Source organism: Bos indicus x Bos taurus, chromosome 7 (assembly GCF_003369695.1).
Source record: "Bos indicus x Bos taurus breed Angus x Brahman F1 hybrid chromosome 7, Bos_hybrid_MaternalHap_v2.0, whole genome shotgun sequence".
Taxonomy (NCBI): domain Eukaryota; kingdom Metazoa; phylum Chordata; class Mammalia; order Artiodactyla; family Bovidae; genus Bos; species Bos indicus x Bos taurus.
This window is the reverse complement of record NC_040082.1, coordinates 45,303,495-45,316,757: the sequence shown is the minus strand read 5'-3', so window position 1 is coordinate 45,316,757 and position 13,263 is coordinate 45,303,495.

Below are 13,263 nucleotides of genomic sequence, written 5' to 3'. Positions count from 1 at the left end.
AGACTCGAAGGTGGAGAGCTGCATTCTTGTGCCCAGTTTTCTCCAGGAATGTGTGGAACTCATCTTCACCCTGAAGGGGCTGGACTAAATCAGGACTTGAAACTTCTAAGACTCACAAGAACTATACTGTCGACTTGGCCTCAGTGACCACTCAGCCCATTTGTTATGGCCATGTAGAAAGACAGGCCCAGTGATGCCAGATCTTACAATTTTTAAGAGAAGTTGGGAGTCTACAGTTTTTATATAAAATGAGTGCTTTAAAAATATTATGTAGACGTAGGCTATGAAAATTCAGGTACTCTCAAACATTGTTGTTGGGAGTGAAAAAAAGATTTGACCCCTATGGTGAGGAATTTGACAATATCTTTGAAAACTACAGCCGCATTTACCCTTTGACCCAGCAAATCCTAATTCTAAGGATTTCCTCCGAAGATTCACCTCCACACTGCAGAATAAGATAGACACATGGTTACTTATTATGACATTATTTTAATAGCCCCAAATTGAAAACGACTTCAAATCTCTTTTTGAGATTTGGGGAACTGTTGAACTTTGGCTTATTCACACACACTGTGGAGTACTTTACAACTGGAAAAAAAGAATGGAATCTCTCTGTATTTACACGGCTAGACCTCCAGGATCATTTACATGATAAAAGCAAAGTGTAGCACCCTGTATAGAAAAGTGCTCTTCAAACTCAAATCCCCAGCTGAGGACAGAGAGTTTTTGCAAAGCCCACTGTACTGATTCTCTTCTAGCTCTCCCTGCACCTGGGGATATGGGCTGTGTGTGTGTGTGTGTTTCTGCACTTGCGTGTGCCCCCATGGTAAGTGGCAGGGACCTATTTACTACAGATCTCCTACAGGGACAAGCACTGTCCAGAGGGCGATTGGCCAGACCAGTGTTCCATTAGAGCAGCCTAGAGGAGTCATACAAATGTAATGTTGCAGAAAGACTTTTGGACTGGATTTCAACAGTATTAAGTTCTAATGTCAATTCTGCCCCCAACTGCCATGAAGACCTTTCTCCTTCCTTCCACCAAATACAACTGCTATTTGTATGTTCATTTTTTTTTTTTGTATGTTCATTTTTATAATGCCCTTTCTACCACATGCCTTGAGAACCGCATGAATAGTATGAAAAGGCAAAAAGATAGGACACTGCAAGATGAACTTCTCAGGTTGGTAGGTGCCCAAAATGCTACTGGAGATCAGTGGAGAAATAACTCCAGAAAGAATGAAGAAACAGAGCCAAAGCAAAAATAACACCCAGTTGTGGAGGTGATTGGTAATAAAAGCAAAGTCCGATGCTATAAAGAGCAATATTGCATAGGAACCTGGAATGTTAGGTCCATGAATCAAGGCAAACTGGAAGTGGTCAAACAGGAGATGGCAAGAGTGAACATCAACATTTTAGGAATCAGCGAACTAAAATGGACTGGAATGGGTGGATTTAACTCAGATGATCATTATATCTACTACTGTGGGAAAGAATCCCTTAGAAGAAATGCAGTAGCCATCATAGTCAACAAAAGAGTCCGAAATGCGTACTTGGATGCAATCTCAAAAATGACAAATAATCTCTGTTCATTTCCAAGGCAAACCATTCAATATCACAGTAACCTAAGTCTATGCCCTGAACGGTAATGCTGAAGAAGCTGAAATTGAATGGTTCTATGAAGACCTACAAGACCTTCTGGAACTGACACCCAAAAAAGATGTCCTTTTCATTATAGGGGACTGGAATGCAAAAGTAGGAAGTCAAGAGCTACCTGGAGTAACAGGCAAATTTGGCCTTGGAGGACAAAATGAAGTAGGTCAAAGGCTAACAGAGTTTTGTTAAGAGAATGCGCTGGTCATAGCAAACACCCTCTTCCAACAACACAAGAGAAGACTCTACACATGGACATCACCAGATGGTCAACACTGAAATCAGATTGATTATATTCTTTGCAGCCAAAGATGGAGAAGCTCTATACTGTCAGCAAAAACAAGACTGGGAGCTAACTGTGGCTCAGATCATGAACTCCTTATGGCCAAATTCAAACTTAAATAGAAAAAATTAGGGAAAACCACTAGACCATTCAGGTGTGACCTAAATCAAATCCCTTACAAGTATACAGTGGAAGTGACAAATAGATTCAAAGGATTAGATCTGATAGAGCGCCTGAAGAAATATGGACAGAAGTTCGTCACATAGTATAGGAGGCAGTGATCAAGACCACCCCCAAGAAAAAGAAATGCAAAAAGGCAAAATGGCTGTCTGAGGAGGCCTTACAAATACCTGAGAAAAGAAGAGAAGTGAAAAGCAAAGGAGAAAAGGATAGATATACCCATTTGAATGCAGAGTTCCAAAGAACAGAAAGGAGAGATAAGAGAGCATTCCTCAGTGATCAGTGCAAAGAAATAGAGGAAAACAATAGAATGGGAAAGACAAGAGATCTTGTCAAGAAAATAAGACACACCAAGGGAACTTTTTATGCAAAGATGGGCACAATAAAGGACAGAAATGGTATGGACCTAGCCAAAGCAAAAGATATTAAGGAGAGGTGGCAAGAATACACAGAAGAACTATACAAAAAAGATCTTCATGACCTAGATAATCACCATGGTATGATCATTCACCTAGAACCAGACATCCTGGAATGTGAAGTCAAGTGGGCCTTAGGAAGCATCACTATGAACAAAGCTAGTGGAGGTGATGGAATTCCAGTTGAGCTATTTCAAATCCTAAAAGGTGATGCTGTGAAAGTGCTGCACTCAATATGCCAGCAAATTTGGAAAACTCATTAGTAGCCACAGGACTGGAAAAGGTCAGTTTTCATTCCAATCCCAAAGAAAGGCAATGCCAAAGAATGCTCAAACTACCACACAACTGCACTCATCTTACACGCTAGTAAAGTAATGCTCAAAATTCTCCAAGCCAACCTTCAACAGTACATGAACTGTGAACTTCCAGATGTTCAAGCTGGATTTGGAAAAGGCAGAGGAACCAGAGATCAAATTGCCAACATCCATTAGATTATCGAAAAAGCAAGAGAGTTCCAGAAAAACAACTATTTCTGCTTTATTGACTATGCCAAAGCCTCTGACTGTGTGGATCACCACAAACTGTGGAAAATTCTTCAAGAGATGGCAATACCAGACCACCTAACCTGCCTCTTGAGAAATCTGTATGCAGGTCAGGAAGCAACAATTAGAACTGGACAGGGAACAACAGATTGGTTCCAAATAAGGAAAGGAGTACATCAAGGCTGTATATTGTCACCCTGCTTATTTAACTTATATGCAAAGTACATCATGAGAAACCCTGGGCTGGAAGAAGCACAAGCTGGAATAAAGATTGCTGGGAGAAATATCAATAACCTCAGATATGCAGATGACACCACCCTTATGGCAGAAAGTGAAGAACTAAGGAGCCTCTTGATGAAAGTGAAAGAGGAGAGTGAAAAAGTTGGCTTAAAGCTCAACATTCAGAAAACTAAGATCATGGCATCTGGTCCCATCATTTCATGGGAAATAGATGGGGAAACAGTGGAAACAGTGACAGACTTTATTTTGGGGGGCTCCAAAATCACTGCAAATGGTGACTGCAGCCATGAAATTAAAAGATGTTTGTTCCTTGGGAGAAAAGTTATGTCCAACCTAGACAGCATATTAAAAAGCAGAGACATTACTTTGTCAACAAAGGTCCATCTAGTCAAGGCTATGGTTTCTCCAGTAGTCATGTTTGGATGTGAGAGTTGGACCATAAAGAAAACTGAGCGCTGAAGAATTGATGCTTTTGAACTGTGGTGTTGGAGAAGACTCTTGAGAGTCCCTTGAACTGCAAGGAGATCCAACCAGTCCATCCTAAAGGAAATCAGTCCTAAATATTCATTTGAAGGACTGATGTTGAAGCTGAAACTCCAATACTTTGGCCACCTAATGTGAATAACTGACTCACTGGAAAAGACTGGGATTCTGGGAAAGATTGAAGGCAGGAGGATAAGGGGATGACAGAGGATGAGATGGTCGGATGGCATCACCGACTCAGTGGACATGAGTTTGAGTAGGCTCCGGGAGTTGGTGATGGACAGGGAGGCCTGGTGTGCCGCAGTCCGTGGGGTCACAAAGAGTCGGATATGACTGAGTCACTGAACTAAACTGAACTTCTACCACTAGAACATGAGTCCTGGGAGACCATAAATGATCTGTTTGCCTGCTTGTCAGAGTGCCTGGCATGTAGTAGGTTCTCAGTAGTATCTACTGAATGAATGACTAAATAACGAAATGGATGATGGACGTAAAGAACTTAGCATAGTGCCCAGGCGCGGTTGTCTTCAATCACAGGTGGTGGCAGCTTACTTAATGTTAGAATGGTGATGCCTGTAAGTTGTATGACTTTAGGCAGGTTGATTAAATCCCAGGTTGGTTTTCTCATCTGTGTTATGGATACAGTGTTGTTTTGAGTATTAATAAGATAACATAGGCAAATCACTCAGGATATGGTTTGGCACATAAAAGATAATTAGCAATGGTTATTACTAGAGAGAAACAGTGCAAAATAAATTGAAGAATCAGGCAAATCCCTAGATTAATGTTGAGATGCTTTAAAAGGCATTGTGCAGCCTCTCTTTGCAGCTTCCGCTGTCCTCTTACATAGGCAGCCATTCATTCATTAAAATGTGCTGGTTGAACAGATACTATGCTGGGCACCGTGCCAGCTGCTAAGAGTAGTAGCAAAAAAATGAGTAATTAACGAGTCTGAGTTTCTTTTGGGGTGATGGAAATATTCTAAAACTGATTATGGTGGTGGTTACACACAGCTCTATGAATATACTAAAATTCATTGAATTGGATACTTGAAATGGGTAAATGAATTGAATGGCATGTGAATAATATCTCCATAAAGCTGTTGTTGAAAAGACATGAACAGTAGATCTGTGTCTACCCTTTCCTATTTGGGCAGGTTATGGCACCTCTCTACTTCAAAATGGTAAAGAACCTGCCTGCAATGCAGGAAACTTGAAAGATATGGGTTTAGTCCCTGGGTCAGAAAGATCCCCTGGAGGAGCAAATGGCAATCCACTTCAGTATTCTTGCCTGGGAAATCCCACGGGTAGAGGAGCGTGGGGCTATACTCCATGGGGTCACGAAGAGTCAGACATGACTGAGCACACAGGGTGGAGGTCTGGAAAATAGGAATAATAAGCAAACCTAACTTGGAGAGTTTTGGTGAGAATTAAAAGAAAGAATGTAAAGTGCAGACTTAGAGTTGGGTATGTAACAAGAGAGCTCCATCAATGTTAGCTAACAGGATACCCATCATCTTTATTAATATGTAAATGCTAAAATAGAAATTACCCGAGTAGAGTGGGGAAAATTACCCTAGCAGTATGGGCTCTTAGCTCTACTGCATGGCTTGGCCGGGTCGGGGGTGGTGGGAGAGGTTGGGGATGGGGGAGGGGATGGGGAGGAGTCAGTGAGGAGGTAAGGGAGGAGCAGATAACGTCTAGTCTGGGGAAGAATGGGCAACCCTGGAAGAGGGAACAGTGTGAGCAAGGGCATGGGGGTAATAGACCACAAAGTGATGGTAAGGAACTGCTGCTGCTGCTGCTAAGTCACTTCAGTCGTGTCCGACTCTGTGCGACCCCATAGATGGCAGCCCACCAGGCTCCCCCATCCCTGGGATTCTCCAGGCAAGAACACTGGAGTGGGTTGCCATTTCCTTCTCCAATGCATGAAAGTGAAAAGTGAAAGTGAAGTCGCTCAGTCGTGTCCGACTCCCAGCGACCCCATGGACTGCAGCCTAGCAGGCTCCTCAGTCCATGGGATTTTCCAGGTAAGAGTACTGGAGTGGGGTGCCATTGTAAGGAACTACTAGCAGTTTTACCCAGAGTTCAAGGCCAGCAGCTTGAACTCCATTGTGAAGACAATGGGGAGATCACCAGCGGGAAGTAACATGGCAAGCCTGTGTACCAGTATAGTCACTACAGTGGGAGTATGGACTTTTAAGAGATGCTGGACTGAAGAGATGCTCCACTGATGCTGGTGGAGGAGTTAGGCGACTACTGCAACAATTCAAGTGAGAGATGATAAACACTTTAACTTGGACTCTAAGACCACGGTATCAAGGCCAAGGCCCTTTTGATCATAAGGGACAGAGACTCACTCATAAATCCAAGGAAAGGCTACATATACATCAGGCAACCCCACAGAAGCCCTAGAGCAGGGATCTGGATCTGGACAGGCATCCCAGAAATCTGGACTTGAACTAGGAAACCAGGAGCCAAGGTGGTTATCTTTCATGATTAACTCTTTCAGCATCTCTGCTCCTCTGTCTTCACTTTTAAAACTAATACACTTCTTGTGTTATTGATGGTTTCTGCTTTCCCATAACTTCTCCTTGTGTGTGCCCCAAGAGTAGTCTCCACCCCAATGCCACCTGAACTTCCATCTTCAAGGACCACAACCAGCTGCCTTCTTCTCTCTATGCCACTTGTTTCCAATTCCCAAGACAAAATCTGAATGGCTATGCTCATCCTTTTGATTCAAGTCAGGCAAATCATGGTCCAAGGGCCTGCCAATAAGTGAGGCTGGTGCGCAAGGTAGAGAATTTGGCTATTTGAGATAGCAGAGCTCTGATCACAGATTCTTGCAGTCACCTGAAATATGTCTTATATAGTAGGCCTAGAGGGGAAGGGATACATTTAAAATTTATTAGGCAATAAAACCAGTGTTATTAGGTAATTGTACGAATGTGGGAGGTGAGCTGGAGTGGAGGCAGGGATGAATGACATCAGGATTTGGCCTCGGTAACTGGGCGATCTCTCAGCTCCACCTTCCTCTCTGGTGGTGGTGTCCTCAGGGTCTCAGGAAGCTTCTCCACTTGACTCAAAATCTCAGCAGAGAACGCATGATTATTCCAGGCTGGGAAATGTGAGGCACGTTTACCACGAGGATACTGGGAAGGGTATAGGGTAACAAGCGGAACAGTGCAGTGCTCTGTTACTAGAAACAGCGGTGCGCTGTCCTGCCCTTAGCCTGAAGGGGGCGTGGCGGGGAGGGCCGTTCTCAGAACCCAGAGAGGAGGCCTGCCGGACAAGAGCTGTGGCCTTTAGCGGTTTACACAGCCAGCCTCTGCTGCTGCTGCTGCTAAGTCGCTTCAGTCGTGTCCGACTCTGACATAACCCATAAGGAAGCTGGGGAAAGAAACATCCTTACCTGACTCTTCTCCCTCCCTTAGGTATCCTGCCCTGGCTCCCCAAGGGTTGCCTTAACAGGAAGATAGAGGGCAAGGAAGCCCACTGAGGTATATTATATAGCCTCCTTGCGGGGGGGGTGGGGGCCGGGGAGCGGGAGGAGGAACAAGGGTAAGACATCCGGTCCACTCTTCATCATGGGTCAGGAAGGAACCACTACTCTTGATAAAAGTCACAAAATCTAAACGGGATTGTTTTGCTTTGCCTTGGGTAGGTCAGGAATCCATCCCTGGACCAATCACTGCAGTAGGAGCAGAGACCATACTCTGATTGGCTAAGCCAGAAGCTAAGGGTGGAGTCAGCTCTGATCCAACCTCCCAGCTGAGATGCAGAAAGGCAAATCCCCCAAGAATAATCAGGGTGTTGTTAACTGACCTGATAAAAAGAACAGCTGTTCACTACTGCCCGTAACAGAACTCATCGAGGACTTCTGATCAAGGGTGGGAGGTGGGGGTGGGATGTGGAGAGCGGTAGTGTTCCTGTTGGACAGATTAGGGGAAGAGACCAGTGTGCCCTGCTGAATGAGTGAGCCTGGCAGTAAAGGATGGAGCTGCCCCTCTCCATGCCCCAGTTCCCTAGCAGGGGCAAAAGCTAACATTCTGTGGCTCCAGTGCTCACCAGCAAGTTGTTAAGTAACAAGTTCAGCCTCTCATCAAGACTGCAGATGTCACGGGTGAAGACCATCAAGTCTTCAAATATTTTTTTGACATGCACACACTGCTACATTTATTTACTTTTGGCTGTGCTGGGTCTTCTTTGCTGCATGCGGGCTTTCTCTAGTTGCAGAGAGTGGGAGCTGCTCTCTAGTTGCGGTGCACGGGCTTCTCATTGCAGTGGCTTCTCTTGTTGCAGAGCACAGGCTCTAGGTGCGTGGGCTTCAGTAGTTGCAGCATGTGGGCTTAGTTGTTCTATGGCATGAGGAATCTTCCTGCACCAGGGATCGAACCCATGTCTCCTGCATTGACAGGTGGATTCCTATCCACTGTGCCACCAGGGAAGTCCAAGACCACCAAGTCTTGTTTTCTGAAATCATTCCTTACAGTTAAAGACCTCTCTGGACCCACTGAAGTTTGCTGGAAGGTGCCACCTAGTGGAACATCCTATGATGTGCCACTTAGACCAAAGGAAACCTTAGAAGAGTTTTAGAGCCAAAAGTCACAAGCACTGGTTTGCTCAAACTTGGTCACAGATTGGAATCACCTAGGAATAACTGATGGAGAAGGCACTGGCAACCCACTCCAGTACTCTCGCCTGGAAAATCCCATGGGCGGAGGAGCCTGGTAGGCTGCAGTCCATGGGGTTGCTAAGAGTCGGACACAACTGAGCGACTTCACTTTCACTTTTCACTTTCATGCATTGGAGAAGGAAATGGCAACCCACTCCAGTATTCTTGCCTGGAGAATCCCAGGGACGGGGGAGCCTGGTGGGCTGCCGTCTATGGGGTCGCACAGAGTTGGACACGACTGAAGCGACTTAGCAGCAGCAGCAGCAGGAATAACTGAGTCTTACCCTCAGAGGTTCTGACTTAATTGGTCTGGGGTGCACGGTGGGCATCCAGAGTTTACAAACATCCCCAGATGATTTTATATACAGCCAAAGTTAAGACCACTGGGTTATAGAATACCCAATCTTTTATTTTACAGAAACACCCACAGACAGTGACACTTCTCCAAGAGCCTCAGACTTCTAGGAAGCCCCTTCCCACTGCACCCCACCACATCTCTGTTTGTAATTTGTGCAACTTTCTTCTTTTATGCATAAATGAAAAGCAACTATAGAGGAAGCCCTGATATTTATTTTAGTGGCAGTGCTAGGAGGAGGATGGCTTCTTCTGCATCTGATATTTGCATCTGACCCTTCTGACTAATACTGTAAGATGTACCCACTCAATGACATAGGATATTTGCTCTTGAGATGTATGGCCTTCTCTTCTCTTTCAGATAATCGTATTCTGTTATACTTGAGGCACCTTCTACATCCACTGTCTTGATCCAATAGCATTCCTTTATAGTTGGCAGAATAGGTTTAATTGGCATCTCAGTGTGGAAATGACAAAGTAGGCTCCAAGCAAGAGACAGACAATTTTCTGTCTAGAGGTCATTTCAAATAGGCTTCCTACAAACTCTTTCTTTTTATTCAAACCAGGAGCTGAAATGCCACTAAATGCACACACTGGACTGAAGCACCATGTCTGGCTCCCCTTCTCCCATCCTACCCTGCAAGACTGAATCCCAGAATTTTAGAATTGAAAAACACCTTAACAAGCATCTGGTTCAAGTGCTTTATTTAATGCAGTCATATTCTGTATTTATTGAGACTGCTCTAATTCCTGCTACCACGCACACTCCTAGATCCATTCATGATAAATATGATGCTCAGAGAATTTGAGTGACAGGTGTGAAGCTGCAATGAGGGTAAGGGCAAAATCTGGACTGATCCAGGCTTATCAGAGCCATGTGGGGAAATTTCAACTGCAGGACTTGGGTTCTCTTGCTCTATATTTAGAAGTTTGAACTTGTTAAATGACCAGTCTGGTAGAGAGAGCAATTTGGGTTACTGACACCAAAATTAATAAATTTTCTGAGTGCAGGTTTTAAAGAGGTGAATGTTTGATTCATGGATTGATTCATTTCCCAAATGTTTGTGGAGAACCTTTTTGGGATCAGGTACTGCATCAGGCATTGAGGGTAAGCTGGAGAGCAAAACAAACAAACACAAGATGCTCCCTGTCCTCACGGGGCTCACAGTCCAGTGGAGGAGACAGGTATCAATCACCCTGTAACTGGAAATACTGCGACTCTTAAGGAAAGGCATTGCTAAGAGGTCACAGAACTGGGGAGCTTAGGCAGGTTTCTCTGAGAGTGTATGACGACCTTGACCATCTCGCAGAAGAGAAGGGGCAAGAAGTCTTCAGACTTGCACACACCAGAAGTCCAACAATCAGAATTTCCTGTGTTTTTCTGAGAGTCAAGGAGACCTCTCTCTCACTGGTTTGGAAATTATATTATGGAGTCACGATTATCCTCATTTCACCTACAAGGAATCGGAGGCTCAGAGTAGCTAAGGCCCTTGGCCAAGGTCAAACAGTGTTAGAAGTAGACTGGTTATCACACGAACACCTCCTGACTTGCTGATCCATTCCACTTTCACACACCCTTAGCTCAGCCTAGGCCAGATCAACCTGAGGGTAGAGCCCTTGACAAATGGGGTCAACCACATTAAGAAAGCTAAGGTGAGGCCGTCAAGAAGGAAAGGTTTTTGTATCCTCATAAGGAAGGCTGATGGCCTGCACCTATCTTATCTCTCTTCCAACTGACCCTTCTTGCTGAAGGATGTCTGGGTATACTAAAAATCTACCTGTTGCTGATGACAAGTGGAAAACTGAAGAGTGAGCAAGACAATAAGCAAATCATAAAAATAAAGGAAAAAAGAAAAGAAAAGGAAGTTAAGAGGGGAAGATAGGAGGAAAGAGAAGACACTAACCACTCATCAGATGTGTGCATTCAACCCTTTCTATGTGCCAGGCATGCAGGATGTGGGGATAGAGCAAGAATGAGCTATTGAAATCTCAGCCCCACACAGCTGATATTCTATTTGGAGAAGCTCAGTAATAAACAAGTCAACAAGCAAATACATAAAACTATCACTCAGAGGGATATGCACTATGACGAGAACGCAGCAAGATGTAAAGTAGAAGAGAACCATGTGCAGGTTGATGGTGAGGGAGGGTCTCTGTGAGGAGGGAGGTCTTTAAGCTGAGATCTGAAAGCTGAGAGAGAGCAATGATGGGTGGAAGATCCAGGGAAAGAGAGGCAAGGGCTAGCTCAAAGCCTTTGCAGCTGGAATGAGCATAAAGCATTTAAGGACCAGAAGGAAGGTGGGTGTGGCTGGTTCGGAGTGAGTGACAAGGAGCATGATGGGTGAGATGGGAGAGGCTAGGCCTGGAGGTGGAGGTTTTTGCCATATAGCCAAAATCCTGTTCACCCTTCCTCAGTGTACCTCTGGATGCTGAACCTTTACTTCAACCACAGCTACTAGTCACATTAGACCAGGGTCTGTGGTAAGCCCTTTGTGCAAATTATCTCCTTTAGTGCCCATAATAGCACAGGAAAATCTGCTTGGTGTTATGTGGCAGCCTGGATAAGCGGGAAGTTTGAGAGAGAATGGATACATGTGTATGTATGGCTGAGTGCCTATGCTGCCCTCCTGAAACTATCTCAGCGTTGTTAATTGATTATACCAAAATATGAAATTAAAAGTTAAAAAAAAATTTTAGTTTTATTTCTAAAATTTTATTGAAGTATAGTTGATTTACAATGTGTTAATTTCTGCTGTAAGCAAAGTGACTCAGTTATACATATATATATTATTTTTCATATTCTTTTCCATTTTGGTTTATCACAGGATACTGAATATATAATAGTCCCCTTTGCTATACAGTAGGATCTCTTTGTTTATCCATCCTATATATACAAGTTTGCATCTGCTAATCCCAAACTCCCAAGCCTTCCTTTTCCCACCCCACCTCCCCCTCAGCAACCATAAGTCTGTTCTCTTTGTCTGTGTGTCTGTTTCTGCTTTGAAAATATGTTCATTTGTGCTGTATTTTAGATTCCACATATAAGTGACATCATATGGTATTTGTCTCTTTCTTATTTCACTTTGTATGATAATCTCTAGGTCCATCCACATTGCTGCAAATGGCGTTATTTTGTTCTTTTTTATGGCTGAGTAATATTCTATTGTATGCATGTACCACATCTTCCTTACCTGCCGGAAGCCAGCATGAGGAGCTCTGCCCGTGGCAAAGGTCCTGAGGAAGGAGGCTCGGCATACGCAAAGGCGGATCGAGCCTCAGGAGTCCCCCTGGAAATTCTCGAGCATCTACCCCCAAAACCAGAGTCTGCCTACTTTCTGCTTTGTGCTCTCACCTACACCTCTGACTTTACGGGGGGCTGTCCCCCACTACCTCTCTCTGAAAAAAGAGTTAACTTACAGCTCCAGTTAATAATTCCTGGGTGTGACAGTGTTTCAACCTACAAACTCCTTTGGAAGTCCTCTAGCCTGCCTGAATAGGTTTTTCCGGCCACATGTGATTGTTCAGAGCCTCCCAATTGTGAGAGGCATGAGATGTTCTAAACTGTCTAAATACAGATTCCTTTGAGCAGTTAAAAGATTGATTAGAAATTGTATTGGTGAAGGGTTTTTCACTTGTTGGGCCAATGTTTGCTGATAAGTTTCCATATCCCTTACCTACTGTGTCCCTGGCAGTGTATTGATTAATATAATCGGTGTAAGTAGTAGCTTTAAGTTTGTAACCTTGGACCCTTGAGTTAATTCTTTTTCTTGTTATAGCCCACCACACCTTTGCCCTGTAGGAATGCAACTTTATCTAATGCTTTTGGAGGGTGGCGCCTGACTAATCACCTTTAGAGAAAAATAAGTTTTCTGAAGAAAGGGTCTTAAAATGTTAACAGGCCTCTAGGCCAGAAGATGATGCAAATAACGTAAACTTTTGCATATGATAAGTTTGCAGGAAGAAAGCCTGGCTTACTGCATGACTCTACCCCTTCCCCCATTATCCTCTATGCGTAACTTAAGGTATAAAAACTACTTTGAAAAATAAAGTGCGGGCCTTGTTCACCGAAACTTGATCTCCCCATGTCGTTCTTTCTCTCACCTTCTGGCTGAATTATTCAGCCTCTTTTCTCCACTGAATTTCCTCACTGAGCTATCCTTACTCTATTACTCTTTATATCCTTGATTAACGTTTAATTAAGCAATTGTTTCCTGATCCTCGCTGACGACGCCGTCCCACTTCGAATTCCCTGGATCCACCGGGGCTGAACCCTGGCACTAACCCACTCATCTGTCTATGGACATTTAGATTGTTTCCATGACTTGGCTATTGTAAATAGTGCTGCTATGAACATAGGGGTGCATGTATCTTTTCAAATTATAGTTTTGTCTGGGTATGAAAGCAACATTTCTTGTTCAATTTCAGTTGATGACTTGATCAG